A 16,021-nucleotide genomic window follows, 5' to 3' on the forward strand; every position below is an offset into this window, starting at 1 on the left:
GATGGCATCACCAACTCAATGGACATGAGTTTGAGCAAGCTCTGGGAGATGGTGAAGGATAGGGAAGTTTGGAGTGCTGCAGTCCATGGGGTTGCAAAGAGTCAGACATGACTTAGCAACTGAACAACAAAACTATCTTCTCTCGCTACAGTGCAAATTCTGAACTTTGACACAATTCTAGCCTATAGGTTGCAGGCAATGGATTGTGATTCAATAATTAAATCTCCTTCACTGGAAACCTATTAGCAATTCCTGAACTGTGCTTGGCATATGTCAGATCAGAAAAGAGAACGTGGTTGTCAACAACACTGAGTTTTGACTTCGTGGGCCTGAGATGCTTTGGCCTTTACCAGCCTCTTCCTCCATAAAAAAAAAAAAAAAAAAATTAGTAAAAAATTTTATGTTATGACCACGTTGGCATAAAGACAAATATAACCCAGACTGGAATATATTCACTCTTCTGCAGATTTTAAAAACAACTAAAGTCTTTGCTTAAAGTGTCACAGGCCTTGTGTCTTTTCTGACCAAAGAGAGACTGGCGCTGGTTGTCAATGATGGTATCCTGGGGGCTCAGACCAGGTCCTGGGAAAGTAGTCAAAATAAATAGGAGATACTTGCTTAAAAGTAAGTATTAGGTTGGGAGAGGCTGAAGGGGAGGCCTAGGGTTGAGTGGAAGTGGCAGAATAGAGGACCAGAAAAGGACAGTGTTGCAGGTTGAATCGTGTCACCCTAAAATGATATGCTGACATTTTAGCTTCTCCATGTGAATGTGACTATGTTTGGAAATAGGGTCTCTGAAGTTGGAATCAAGCTAAGGTGAGGTCATACTTAGACTTGTTCAGTTGCTAAGCTGTATCCAACTCTTTTGCGATCTTATAAACTGTAGCCTGCCAGGCTCCTCTGCCCATGGGATTTCCCAGGCAAGGATACTGGACTGGGTTACCATTTCCTTCTCCAGGGGATCTTCCCCACCCAGGGATCGAAATCATGTATCCTGCACTGGTAGGCAGACCTTACCACCAAGCCACCAGGGAAGCCCCATACTAGACTCAAATGGGCCCTCACCCAGTGACTGCTATTCTGATAAGAAGAGAGAAATTTGGACACAGACAAGGGAAGAGAGCCATGTGGAGATGGAGACAGAGACCGGAGTGATATGTCTATAGGCCAAGGAACATCAAGGACTGCCAGGCACCACCAGACACTGGGGAAAAGGCACAGCCCAGACTGTCCCTCACAGCCTCCAATTGGTAGAGGACACATTTCTGTTGTTTTGAGTCACCCAGTTGGTGGCAGCCCCAGGAAACAGAGAGGAAGAGCAGAGAGCAGGGGGAAAAGTGCTGACCAGTGGACCCCATGGCTGAGCCAAGTTCGATCTGCTAGATACAGCTCTTTGGCCATGGCAGTGAGCTCTCTGCATAGCACACCCTGCCAACGATGGTCCAGTCTACACGGTCTCCCTGCGTGTTGCTTTGGAATATCCAATGGGAAAAAAAAATCGAGAACCCATTTCTTTAAAGAAGCATATGAATCAGATCAGATCAGTCGCTCAGTCACGTCCAAGTCTTTGCGACCCCATGAATTGCAGCACGCCAGGCCTCCCTGTCCATCACCAACTCCTGGAGTTCACCCAGACTCACATCCATCGAGTCAGTGATGACATCCAGCCATCTCATCCTCTGTCATCCCCTTCTCCTCCTGCCCCCAATCCCTCCCAGCATCAGAGTCTTTTCCAATGAGTCAACTCTTCGCATGAGGTGGCCAAAGTACTGGAGTTTCAGCTTTAGTATCATTCCTTCCAAAGAAATCCCAGGGCTGATCTTCTTCAGAATGGACTGGTTGGATCTCCTTGCTGTCCAAGGGAGTCTCAGGAGTCTTCTCCAACACCACAGTTCAAAAGCATCAATTCTTCGGCGCTCAGCCTTCTTCACAGTCCAACTCTCACATTCATACCTGACCACAGGAAAAACCATAGCCTTGACTAGATGAACCTTTGTTGGCAAAGTAATGTCTCTGCTTTTCAATATGCTATCTAGGTTGGTCATAAGTTTCCTTCCAAGGAGTAAGCATCTTTTAATTTCATGGCTGCAGTCATGATCTGTAATGATTTTACAACAAAAGAAATTTGCCTCACATCCTGCTCCATGCTGAATAAATTTCAAAAAATTGCTCACTATTGAGGCAGTCTTTTCACAACTGTTTTCCTGATTTCCACAGCAAATCAGTTCTCTGGCTGGGTCCATGGTGTATGATAATCCAGTCCTCTTTTTCCCTCATAGCTCAGTCGGTAAAGAATCTGCCTGCAGTTCAGGAGACCCGGGTTCAATTTCTGGGTTGGGAAGATCCCCTGGAGAAGGAAATGGCAAGCCACTCCAGTGTTCTTGCCTGGAGAATCCCATGGATAGAGGAGCCTGGCAGGCTACAGTCCATGAAGTCACAAAGAGTAGGACTACTTCACCTCTCTCTCTGAAAGCCTCCTTTGCTAAGATGTGATCTGCCTCATGCCATCTCCTGAGCTGCACTGCTTTCTCAGAATGGATCCTGCTGATGCCCCCTGACACAAAAGTGTCAAAGGAACCTATGGGTTGTTAAAGATGATGAATCCGCCCAACTGAATCACTGAGCTGATGGCCATGATGCATGATTCCACTGGAACTAAATGCTTGCCAAACTGGAAACGTTTTCTAATTTTGCATGGGTTCTGATGTCTTCATAGTTGACTATGTTGAGCACTGATACATTATGAAAGTAAATTGATAAAGAAGTGGCAGAGAGAATTTGTCACCTGAGATGAAATTTACAGTAAATACTAGCTACTTGACTTGATCCATTCCACATTTGATGGATTCACTAACACCTTTGGAAGACCAAAGAAACCACTACCACATTAAATGCACGTATCAACGAAGAGGTGGAGCCTGATTTCATACACATAAAAATATGAAAAATTATGCTATTTGAAATTTAGCAAATATGGTAGCACACGTTTGTTGAGTGCTTTATCATGAGGCAAACACTGGGAGCACAAATCATGTATTTTCTTGTCTGATCTTCATAAAAATCAGTGAGGTGGGTGCTGTCATAAGCCCTCATTTTACAGACATGGAGCCTGAGACTCAGAGGCTCATTTACCCAAGGTCAATCAGATGGTAGGTGGCAGAACGGAAACTGAGTCTAAAGGTACCCACATAGGTAACAAGGTGGTACCAAGCGATGATCTGGTTTCAGTTATCAGCAGAAACACCACAGCCATACATGGAACCTTCTGGACTTAAATGGCTGGGAGTATTACCCACCTTGCCTTTCCACTGATGCCACAGAGCACTTACAGGTACTCTGTAATTCCATAGAACAACTGGAAATCCATTGATTCTAGACATATTAGCCAATGAGTGGCTATTAACAATCAGCTGAAAACTCAACCCAGTCTGTGCTAGGTAACGTTGACCCAGAACCATGGGTTATGCATTTACATGTACTGTCTCTATAGCCCTGAAGAGTTATAAATTGGGAGTAACAATTTAAAAAACAACAAATCCCTCAGCACTGTTCAATAGGTCAGCTGAACTCAAAGGATATTTCCCTGGAATGACATCCCCCTCAATAGACCCCAGAGGTGACGCTGAGACGCACTTACAAATAATATCCAACTGAGTTTCCAAGGCTGACCCTGGGTCGTGACACCCTCCCATGTCAGACATACCCTGATACTCTGTCAGTCTGGGTTTCCACAGGACTGACTTCTCTCTCATCAATTCCTGTGCACTTTTTATGATTATTACATGGAAGAATGAGAAGCAGAAAGAAGAGTGGACAATATCAAGTGTCCCTGCCCTGATCCACAGCCTCAGCTTTTTGGATAAGGTATACGTGGAACTTTTATTTTGCTTTCTGGAATCAAGCTGAGAGGCTAATGAATAAGCTTCAGGTCTTTCTGGAGGCTTTGTCAGTCCCACTCCCAAAAGTCTGTGCTCCTTGTGGAAAAGACCAAATGGGATGTTCAGATGCTTCTCTAAGGCGGTGGTCCTTGACTCTAGCTGCTCGCAGAGATACTTGGGAAGTTGAAAAGCTACCAATGCCCAGGCCCACTCCAGAGATGCTGATTCTATTAGTCTGTGGTTCAGTCTGGACAGGGGGATTTTTTAAAGTTCACTCTGTGGTTCTGACACATAGTCAAGCCTAAGAACCTGTACTCTTGAGACCAGGAGTCAGCAAGCCTTCTACCCACCACCAATGACAGGGAGGCAGGGCATTTTTCCAAGTTGAGTTTGATTTTGTTCTAGTATCATTTTCTTATAATGCAATTATATTGGCTATCAGAACAGTTTGCAAATATCAAGTAGAAATGGGATAAGTTTAAATGCAATTCCCTATATATCATTGGCCCTGCTGGCCTAATTCCTTCTGAGCCTTTGCAGTCATTCTGCAAAGCATCAGAGAATTTCAGAGCAGACTTAATTTACTTTCAAGATCTATAATGGGCAGTCACTGGATATAAAAAAATGAACTTCAAGAACTTACATATGTTAAATAGTGGTAAAAAAAAAATAACTCCAAGAACTTTAATAGGCACTAAATGATTATGGAAAAAAATATACTAAAGTAAACATTGGATGAGATTCTCTGGAAATCAGTCTTTGCAATGGTGCTTAAATCGCATTCAATTATCGAGAAAATACATGATTTTTAAAAAATCGTTAAGTTTTTCAACCTGACAGTTCTTGACAGTAACAAAAACTTACCACCTTCTATGTCTAAACATTACAGAAGATAATTATAGCAACAGTAACATCTTCACTTGAACACTCTGAACAAGAAAGCCTGGAAATACTGAATGCACCTGAAGCTCCTGGTAGGAGATGAAGTCCAGGTTCTGCCCAGGCACCAGCAAGCAGCCTGAGTGAGCAAAGACAGCTTGTCCTTTTCTGTAGAAGTAGCAAAGAACAAACACCTCCCCTCCAGCCTCTTGGCTCTAGATGAGAATACTATTTCTGGCAGGACCGGATCAATTCCTAACTTGGAATTCACTTCTTTTCCTCTTGAAAATGCTAAGACCACGGCATTGGATTTCTGACACTTCCTGCACACCAGACCACTCCACCTACACTTAGAGCTGCTCCAAGACTTCGCCTTTTCATGCTCATCTGCCCGTTCACCACTTCTTTGGTCACAGTTATTTGCCACCAAACCCTGTTTCATGGCCAGAAATCCTCTATTTTGCTGGAAAGCTTTGTTAAAAGAATAGAAGGGGCTTACCGCGCCTCTGGTGGTGTCCTAACTGCTCATTCTAGAACCTGCGGTGCTGCCGAGTGGCAACCTCTGTGCTGTTGGGTGTATGCGCACAAAGAAACTAACCAACTTCCTAAAACTGGCCGCTTTACCAGCAGTAGAGCCTCGCCTACGGTTTGCAGAAGCTTATATGGGAAGAAGGGAACTCGTGATTTCTTAACTGTTGCCAAATCATTTATTGACTAGGCTGTACAATTTCAAAACTGAAGTGGAGGGGGTGGAAAAAAGGCATTTATAAAATGATCTAAATATAACCCAAGCCAGATCGACCTGGCACATCTTTGTGAGTTTGGGTTCGTTTGTCCAGGTGGGTTGGTGGGCAGTTGCTGCAAGGATCCCCAGCGAAATGTTAAGAGCAGTGAGCTCTGGGGAGCAGGATGAGGGGGAAAGGAGGGAGAAATGGGGAAATTTTTCCTTAAAAAAATGTAGGGTGTTTTTTCCCAACTTTACCACAAATGTATACTTGATTTATGGTTGCACAAACTCATTTTACTCATGGAATTCATGGATGCAGTTAAATAACATTTGAATGGCTTCATCTTTGTTCTGCCCATCTCTGGGACAGCCCTTGGTGTGGTGGGCACGGGTCCCCCCACCATCTTCCTCCTGGGTGTCCTTGAACCCCAGACAGTCCCTAGCATGTAGCATAACTCAATACACCTTTGGTGAATGACTGAAGGGATGAGCAGGAGCATGAGGCAGGAAAATTTTACTTCCTGATCTGCTGATAAGTGGATTGCTTCTTAAGGTCTCAGAGAGAAGGCTGTACAAGGTTTACCAAGAGCAGGAGTCAGCAAACTCCAGCATGTGGGCCAAACCTGGGCAGGGAGTAGAGAACAATTTTCACAGATGAACCTTTGCCATTGATTGGTTGAGAAAGAACACTATCTATAAACTCCCATGAGGCAAAAGAATTCCAGAGAGTTCCATTCTTATTAATAGACTTATTAAAAAAACCCTGCATTTGATTAATATTTATAAAATTCCTCTTTTCTTAAAGAACCTACATGCTGCTGCTGCTGCTAAGTTGCTTTAGTCGTGTCCGACCCTGTGCGACCCCATAGACAGCAGCCCACCAGGCTCCCCTCCAGGCTTCCCTCTCCAGGCAAGAACACTGGAGTGGGTTGCCATTTCCTTCTCCAATGCATGAAAGTGAAAAGTGAAAGTGAAAAGTGAAAGTGAAGTCGCTCAGCTGTGTCCAACTCTTAGCGACCTCATGGACTGTAGCCTACCAGGCTCCTCCATCCATGGGATTTTCCAGGCAACAGTACTGGAGTGGGTTGCCACTGCCTTCTCTGAAGAACCTACATAATGCCCTCAATTGGCCTATTGTCCTGCAAAGCCTAAAATATTTACTTTACAGAAAATATCTGCTGACCCCTGGCCAAAAGAATAGTCTCAAAAGGGATATAATGTGGTTCATTTCCCTGACTCTCCTTGAATTGGAGGGAGCCACTTGGGGGGCAGAGTGGGTAGGGGGTTACATTTTCTCACACACACACACACTTCACCATTATTATTTTCCCTCAGGCCCATGGTCTGCCTCTTGTGCATGACTTCCAGATGACAACCTCATTACAAAGGCATGCCTTTCAGAACACGCAGGCTTGGCAGCAACTCTTGAACTGCCCTCCACCGGTCTCTCAGGTGATTCGTGGCCTGACACATGGCGTGAGAAAGATAGCATAGATATTCCTATGATATCAGAGAACACGACCCGTGGCTTCATGGAATCACCAAAACTCTGGGTTATAATCAACATGAAGGCCTCATCTGGCCACCACCCAGTCCTCTTGCGTGTGTGTGTGAGTGTGTGTACACTCAGTCGTGTCCGGCTCTTTGCAATCCCGTGGACTGTACGCCCACCAAGTTCCTCTGTCCATGGGGTTTCCCATGCAAGAATACTGAAGTGGGTTGCCATTTCCTCCTCCAGGGGATCTTCCTGACTCAGGGATCAAACCCGTGTCTCCTGCATTGCAGGTGGGTTCTTTACCACTGAGCCACCAGGGAAGCCCCACCCAGTCTCTTGGTTTCCCTTAAAACATTTGCTTAGAAATAGTTTAAGAAAGTAAGTCAGTGTGACTGCCAGTAGTAGAGCAGTGGAGCATGCTCAGCCTTTTGAGAAAAAGCCAGACACATGTGGCCTGGCCCCAGGCTGCAGAAATCACCCACCAGGCAGCTGGGATCACACAAAGCATGGCACACACTCGCGTTATACTTGCCAACAGTCCAGTGCCCACGCCAGGCAGATCAGAAAAATGAGCTACTTATTCAAATCAAATGAGCCATCACAGGTTTTTCCACACAGCCAGTAACCAAAAAAGATGAGCATGCAAATGGAATCAACACCAGGTCAAAACAGTCACCATGAGCCAGAAGTTGATCCCACGTGGAAAGTGGCCTTAAGGACCCAGCCCTCTGCCCAAGCCCAGAAACCAGCTTTCAGGGCCCAGGTCCGCTCTCCCCACCCTGGGAGAGCCCAGAGCTTCAGGCAGCTCTTCCCTTGCTCTTCCCCTCGCCATGCATGCAGACTCGGATCTTTATTTGGCAATGGAGGCGATCAAGTGCTCCCACCAGGAAAACCCACCAGGCAGCATGCATATTCCAGATGCACAAACCCCCATCCAGGGCACCTGAGCCTCTCTGAGCCTCAGTGTTCTCATCTGTCAAATGGGGAGAAGAATAACAGTATCCTTGAACAGGGGCTGTGAGGATTAAATCATGCTTACAGAACCCTCAGTACAGTCCCTAGCACAGAGTAAGCACTCCAGAAGTGGAGCAGATTATTACTTCTCTCATTGTCATGGACTTCACTCGCCTCTGACTGCTGCCTGAAGTAGGCCTGGAGGACCACTCCAGGTCTGGCCACGAAAGCTTAAAACTAGTCTAGATAACTCCTCAGTGCCAATTAGAAAATGACAGCACAAGAAGCCATCTGCCAATGTAGTGGTTATGGGTTCAATCCCTGGTCCAGGAAGATTCTACGTGTCGTGGAGCAACTGAGCCTGTGTGCCACAGTTACCAAAGTTTGCTGAGAGCATGCTTCCTGTGGGCTGATGTACCCGACATCAGGGCGCAGAGCTGAATAAGAGGAGGGAGGGCTGGATTCCAGGCTTGCTTGGCCATATGAGCAGTGGACAACCTATGCAAGTTTACATGGCTGCCCAGCTAAATGCAACTCATTGCATCATACTGAATGGGACCATCTCCCCTCAACAGCACACCTGACTTACCAAGAATGGGGACAAGGGAAGGTCTCTGTTGTTCTTGGCAAATTCCCTTCTTGAGTCAGGCACAGGTTGCATGCAGCCCAATTACCTGACAATCTCAGTCTTTCCATCAATTGAAACCTCTTCCTGTCTTTCCTAAAGTCAGTGTCCCCCATATAATTGGCCAAGACATCAGAAAAACCCATAGCACCCTACAGCTGGAAGGGCCCCTTATTTCATGGATGAGGAAACTGAAGCCAAAGGTCAAGAGTGCAACAGTGCTGGAGAGAACTCTTGCGGCTCCACTTCTGCTCCTGTGTTCTTTCAACTTCTCCCTTTGTTAACCTCCTAAGAAAGGATGTGCTTCATAGCCAAAGCTGACTTAGGCAGGGCTTACTATGGGCCTGGAATTTTTCCTTGATGAATTTCTTTACCTTGCCCAGAAACCCCATGATGGAGGGACTGTGACAATTTCCAGTTTTCCTATGAAGAAACTGAAGCACAAAGAGGTTAAGAAAAGTGTCGTATTCTGGACTTCCCTGGTGGTCCAGTGCATAAGAATCCACCTGCCAATGTATAGGGTTACGGGTTTGATCCCTGCTCCAGGAAGATTCCACATGTCACAGAGTGACTAAGCCTGTGTGCCACAGTTATTAAAGCTGGTGTTCTAGAGCCCATACTCTCCAACAAGAGAAGCCACTGCAATATAAGCCCCTGCTCATCACAACTCGGGAAAGCCCACACAAAGCGATGAAGACCCAGCACAGTGAGGAAACAAAGTCATGTTCCTCTGGCTCCAGAATTGTGCTCTTACCCACTATCCAATATCCTAACCACGCACAGGATCCCAGAGACTCATAAAAGCCATCTAATTTGGCAAAGAGAAGATTGTTGGTGACACTCAACAAAGTAGCTTCCAATGTGGTAGAATCAAATGCTGGGTTCTAAAGGGCTAAACAAGTAGTGAGGGATGACAACAAACATGGTCACTTTCCAGCTCCAACCCCAGCACGCCAGAGGAACTTTCCAGAAGGAGCACACTGATGATCCCCATCATGGTGGAGGTGGAACCCCTGAGCTGAGAAGCAAATTTCTCTGCAATCTTGATCCAGTCTTTCCCAATGTTCCCTCTCCATAGCCTTGGACCCCAGTCCTCCTCAGGTTGACATGACTGCCCCTCACTGCTTGAGAAGGCCCCACACCCTGCTTGCCTCTGCAGCCTTCTTCCTGCTTCATGGTGAGCTCTGCGCTGGCCCCCACCTCCTGGGATGGGTGCCTCCTAGCTAGAGGCGTTTGGGGCACAGCTGTCAGCAGCCTGCTCATCTCAGCCAGCACCCACGTGGCCAGGCCCACCCAGCAGACGTGTGCCCTGTGTTCAGTTCCCAGGCCCCTCCCTACCTCTGGTGGCATTTAATCTCCTCTGTCCCAGGCACCCACCTGTGGCTCTGCTGCTGCTGCTAAGTCGCTTCAGTCGTGTCTGACTCTGTGCGACCCCAGAGACGGCAGCCCACCAGGCTCCCCCATCCCTGGGATTCTCCAGGCAAGAACACTGGAGTGGGTTGCCATTTCCTTCTCCAATGCAGAAAAGTGAAAAGTGAAAGGGAATCAGTCGTTTCTGACTCCCAGCGACCCCATCTGGGGTCCCTCCTCCATCCATGGGATTTTCCAGGCAAGAGTACTGAGGCTCTAGCCATGTACATTTCACACTGTGCTTTGGTGGTTGGTAAAATCTGCACTTTTAGAGACAGAAGCATGCTTGCGAAGCTCCAGTAATTCGCCCCAATGAACCGAAAGCTCTGTAGAACTTGTCACGTTCTGTCTTGCATTGTATTTTGGTAGGTCCATTTTACCTCCTCTAACAGACGGTAAATCTTCTGAACCCAAGGGCTGGGTTTTGGGGTTTTTGTTTTTCGGCTGTGCTGTGTGGTTTGTGGGATCTTAGTTCCCCAACCAGTGAGTGAACCCATGCCCTTGGCAGTGAAAGCATGGAGTCCTAACCACTGGACTACCAGGGAAGTTCCAGGTTTTGTTTCTTAATGGCTATGCTGTATACACTGTATGGACATAACATGTTATTTAATGAATCTCCTATTGATTGACTCTTGGGTGTCCTAATCATTTTTTTCCCCTGAGCTGTAAGTATTGATGACTTATAATACTATGTTAGCTTCAGGTGGTTTATTTAAAATAGCCAAGACAAGAAGGTAACCCAAGCACCCATCAACAGATGACTGGTTTAAGAAGATGTGGTGTGTATACACACACACACATGTTCCATTGTATGCATATGCGTATGTGTATATATACACAATGGAATATTACTGTGCCATAAAAAAGAATGAAGTATTGCCCTGATTTTTTAACATTACAAACAATGCCACAATAAACACCTTTGGAGGGAAGGTCATTTTAGAAGAACTATGTTCAAGTGAGGGGAAGTGCCAGCAGGATGGACAAGAGGGATGATGAAGCATATCTGATACAGCAAGTAGGCCAAAGGGAGTGAACCAGGAGCAGAGGTGGGTGGAGCTGTAACTTAGGAAGGGCCACCTAAGGGGGGGCCACCTAAAGAGGGGCCACCACTCCTTGCAAACATGACGGGCTCTTTGGGGAAAGGATCTCATTTTTGTGAGCTGGTGTGGAGGACAGTCACGTAAAACATATTTTGATGTTGAGGGGAGGAGATTTGAAGAAGTGCATGTTGGGGGCCTCCAATTTCTCTGTGATGGATATAGGAGGTGAGGTTGGTTACCAGGAGAGAGCGCAGCTGGTAGAGGGGCACGTGTCAGTACTAGAGGCTGAGAACATGTGAGAAGACTCAGAGGACAGCCACGTAATTCACGCAGATGAGGGCACACTGAACACATAAGAACATGCTCTTAGGTTTGAGGCCCCGGGCTGGGTGCAGAGAGGAAGACTCCAGGTCATCAATGGATTTCCCACAATCCTCAGAACTCTTTCTTCTCTCTCTTCACCCCAACTTGTCTTCTTTCCTCTTGCCTTCTAATTCTCTTTTCCCAATCTTCACTTCTCTCAACATGGTGCTTCTAGTGTTGTATAAAACCATTTTGGTTTCTTCTTTTCTGGGTCTGCACTCCACACTCCCCTCCCAGCCCCTCAAAGGACTTCAGTACCCCTCCAGGGTCAGAAATTACTTCTGGAAGATCCAGCCCATGGCAAAGGAGCTAATAACCATCCTGCCACCAGGTGGCGCTCCCCACCCAGTATTTTGGACTTGTGACTATAGGCAGAGGGGTTCTTCTTGTGTGATGCTGCTACTGCTACTGCTGCTGCTAAGTCGCTTCAGGCGTGTCCGACTCTGTGTGACCCCAGAGACGGCAGCCCACCAGGCTCCCCTGTCGCTGGGATTCACCAGGCAAGAACACTGGAGTGGGTTGCCATTTCCTTCTCCAATGCATGAAAGTGAAAAGTGAAAGTGAAGTCGCTCAGTTGTGCCCGACTCTTAGCAACCCCATGGACTGCAGACTACCAGGCTCCTCCATCCATGGGATTTGCCAGGCAAGAGTACTGGAGTGGGGTGCCATTGCCTTCTCCTTTGTGTGATGTGTATGGGATAAAATGAGTATAAAATTTTACTGCAAAGGTTACTACAATCTACACATGTATACAAGGCTTATTCCTCATGTGGGGGCCATTTCAGTTAACGCAACTCGAGTTTCCAAATAAAAACAATGTTTATGCACAATTTGCCCTATGGGTCTCAAAGGTTTAAGATTCAAGGAAAACAAACACCATGAAGCAATAAGCTTTTGCCCCTCCATCTGGGAACAGATAGAGACTTTTAACTAAACAATGATCTAGAGAAGGGTCAATTTCATAAATGAAGAAAGTGTATGTGGATTTCCCTGCTGGTCCACTGGCTTAAGACTCTGCACTCCCAATGCAGGGGCCTGGGTTCGATCCCCAGTCAAAGGAACTAGATTCCACGTGCCACAGCCAAGAGTTCAGAAGCTGCAGCTAAAAGATCCTGCATGCTACAATGAAGAACTAAGACCCAGTACAGCCAAATGACTACACTTAAAAAAAAAAGAAACTGAATGAAATAGAGCTCGGACACTCCAGGAGATAGTGAAGGACGGGGAAGCCCATGGGATCGTAAAAAATTGGACACAACTGAGCGACTTAACAACAACAATACTCAATCCACTTACTGAGTTAGATTTTGAGAAAACAAAACAAAACCAGATTACAAAAGAAAGCCAGCCAGGTAGAAAACGTTCCAGGAGTACAGTGGAGAGCTAATGCACCCGGTGTGGGTGTCAGTCTACCAACTGGGATGCACAGCAAGACAGCTTCATTTCCTATGATTTGATTTTGTTTCTGTCCCTGAGCTTTCATTCTACCTGAGGTCTCCCGAAGGTCAACTCAGACCTTCAGGGGACCGGAGGAGCCTTGCCTTCCAGGACTTGTACGCAGCTTCTGAGTCTAATATAGTAACACCTGGGGGTGGGGGATGCATGTGAGAGAATGCACAATCTATTTCTTAAGCATTTTCCACAGAAAGTTGGCAGGTCCTCTCTTTTCTCGGAATCAATCGGACTTCTCAGCCCTCCAATTCCCTTCCCTCTTGGCTTCTCTCTCCCAAAAAAAAAAAACAAAAAAAACAAAAACGGTTGAGGGACTTCCCTTGTAGTCCAGGTTTAAGATTCCAGGCTCCCAAGGCAGGCGGCATGGGCTCGAACTCGATCCCACCAGCTGAGACTAAAGGTCCCAAACACCACAACTAAGACCCGGTGCTGCCCAATAAATAAATAACAAAATCCAAATAACGTACTCACCCCACCCAAGACCCCCAAGGCAGTGGGCACAGAGCTTAAGGCCAACTTGAATCAGAATGATGAAAAGGGAAGAAGACAGATGTCATTCTTAAAGATGACTCTGCCTCCCAGTGCCATCTTAGCATCCAGGGCAGGGTTTTGCAAAGGTTTCTCTCTACAGCACGTGCATAGAATCAGCTGTTTTTTTATTTAAAATGCAAATGTCAGGACTCAAAAAACTCAGGAGCTCTGGGGCCAACGAAGTTTGAGCACTACTCAATAGAGCAGGAGTTCTCCAAGTGTGATTCTTAGCCGAGCAGCTTTGGAGCCCCCAGCCCAGCTTGTTAGAAGATGCAAGTTTGCAGGCTCCAACTCGAGACCTACTGAATCAGAAACTGAAGTGGGACCCAGCCTTCTGAAGTTTAACAAGCCTCCTCAGCTGACTCTGTGCATGCTCAGGTCTCAGACCTAACTGCAATACAGCAAAGATTCTAAAGCAATGGTTCATACTGTTGCCTGCAAATTGGAATCACCTGCAAGCTTTTAAATCCAAACGCTCTATCCCAGACCAATTAAATCAGTATATTCATGGATGGAGATTTTTAAAGAACCTCACGTAATTTTGGGGCTTCCCTTGTGACTCAGCTGGTAAGGAATCTGCCTGCAATGTGGGAGACCTGGGTTCGATCCCCGGGTTGGGAAGATCCCCTGGAAAACTCCATGAACTGCTACCCACTCCAGTATTCTGGCCTGGAGAACTCCATGAACTGTATAGTCCATGGGGTCGCAAAGAGTCGGACACAACTGAGCGACTTTCACATAATTTCAAGGGCAGCCAAGGTTAAGAACCACTTTTAGGAAGTGGGGAAACTGAGGCCTCACCAGGACTGTCTTAGAATAAATGAACCCTCCCTGCTGGGATAGCCTGGTATTGTCCCCAGCCTGAGACTCTCTGTAGTCCTTATCATGGATGGAATAGGGTCACCTTACACCTGTGTGTTTGCATGGATTAAAGAGTTAAATGCAGGACCTAACACCATAAAACTCCTCGAGGAAAACAGGAAACACCTCCTTAACACTGATCTTGGCAATGTCTTTTTAGATATGACACCAGAAGCACAAACCACAGAAGCAAGAATCAGCAAGTAGGACTACATCAAACTGAAAAGCTTCTGCACAGCAAAGAAACACATCAACAAAATGAAAAGGCCATCTATAAAGTAGGAGAGAGTGTTTGCAAACCATATATCCAATTAGGGGTTACTATTCAAAATACATAACGAACCTATATTACTCAATGGCAAAAAGCAAGCAATCAATTTTAAAATGGACAGAGGATCTGAACAGGCATCTTCCCAAAGAAAACATACTAATTGCCAACAGGTACATGAAAAGGGAAATACAAACCAAAACCACAATGAGATATCCCCTCACACCAGTTAGAATGACTATCATCAAAAAAAAAAAAAAAAAAAACCAAGAAATAACAAATGCTGGTAAGGATGTAGACAACAAGGAACACTTGTGCACTGTTAATGGAGATGTAAATTGGGGCGACCACTATAGAAAACAGTATGGAGGTACCTCAAAAAATTATACCATATGATCCAGTAATTCCAGTTTTGGGTATTTATCTGAATAAAATGAAAACACTAATTTGGACAGGTGTCTGCCCCCCCACCGCCCTGTGTTCACTGCAGCCTTATTTACTTTAGCCAAGATACAGAAACAGGCTATCCCAGCAGGGAGGGTAAGTGTCCACTGATGTATGGATGGAGAAAGAAATGTGAGATATATATATATATATATATATATATATATATATATATATCAGCCATAAAAATAAAGGAAATTCTACCATTTGGAACAACATGGATGAATGTGAAGGACATTATGCTAAGTGAAATAAGTCAAAGAGAGTAAAACAAATACTGTCCGATGTCTTTATAAGTAGAATCTAAAATAGTCACGGAGAAGGCAATGGCAAGCCACTCCAGTACTCTTGCCTAGAAAATCCCAGGGATGGAGGAGCCTGGTAGGCTGCAGTCCATGGGGTCTCGAAGAGTCGGACACGACTGAGCGACTTCACTTTCACTTTTCACTTTCACACAGTGGAGAAGGCAATGGCAACCCACTCCAGTGTTCTTGCCTGGAGAATCCCAGGGACGGCAGAGCCTGGTGGGCTGCCATCTATGGGGTCGCACAGAGTCGGACACGACTGAAGGGACTTAGCAGCAGCAAAATAGTCAAACTCGGGACTTCTCTGGTGGTCCAGTGATTAAGACTCGGTCAGTTATCTATTTTATATATAGCAGTGCTGTACACCTGAAACTAGCACAACATTGTAAATCAACTATTTTCAGTGAAAAAAATGTTTTAAGTGTAAGCAGAAGAGGAGACTCCCTCCAGAGTGTCATTCTGAATCAATAAGAATCGGTCTGTTCCTTTTCAACAGAGAAATTAAATAGTTCACTTCTGGGGGGAAGGTCTTTTTAAAATTTATTTATTTTTTAATTGAAGGATAATTGCTTTACAGAATTTTGTTGTTTTCTGTCAAACACCAACAAGAATAAGCCACTTTTTCACCATGAAAATCAGCAAATACCCATTGGCTCTTCAGCTTTTAGAGCTGCAATGTCCAACAAAAATGAGTCACATATGTAATTTAAATTTCCTAGCAGCCACAATTACAATTCATTAAAATAACATATATAACCCAATATGGGCTTCCCTGGTGGCACAGCA

At 45.6% G+C, this 16,021-nt stretch overlaps 1 protein-coding gene across 5 annotated transcripts in view; it reads right to left on the reverse strand.

The window, feature by feature from the left end:
• TLR8 (toll like receptor 8) overlaps nucleotides 1-5,401 on the reverse strand; it is a 46,068-nt gene extending 40,667 nt beyond the window's left edge. For 2 of the 5 annotated variants that reach the window (XM_019956418.2, XM_019956419.2), the window contains exon 1: nucleotides 5,257-5,393. The gene's annotated coding sequence lies outside the window, so the exon portion shown is untranslated. Of the gene's footprint in view, nucleotides 1-1,640; nucleotides 1,954-5,256 lie in introns of those variants that run through there. The other 3 variants (XM_070784739.1, XM_070784738.1, XM_070784740.1) reach the window with 3 other exon arrangements.
• Between the last annotated feature and the right edge of the window lie 10,620 nt (nucleotides 5,402-16,021).

Source organism: Bos indicus, chromosome X, assembly GCF_029378745.1.
Source record: "Bos indicus isolate NIAB-ARS_2022 breed Sahiwal x Tharparkar chromosome X, NIAB-ARS_B.indTharparkar_mat_pri_1.0, whole genome shotgun sequence".
Lineage (NCBI taxonomy): Eukaryota > Metazoa > Chordata > Mammalia > Artiodactyla > Bovidae > Bos > Bos indicus.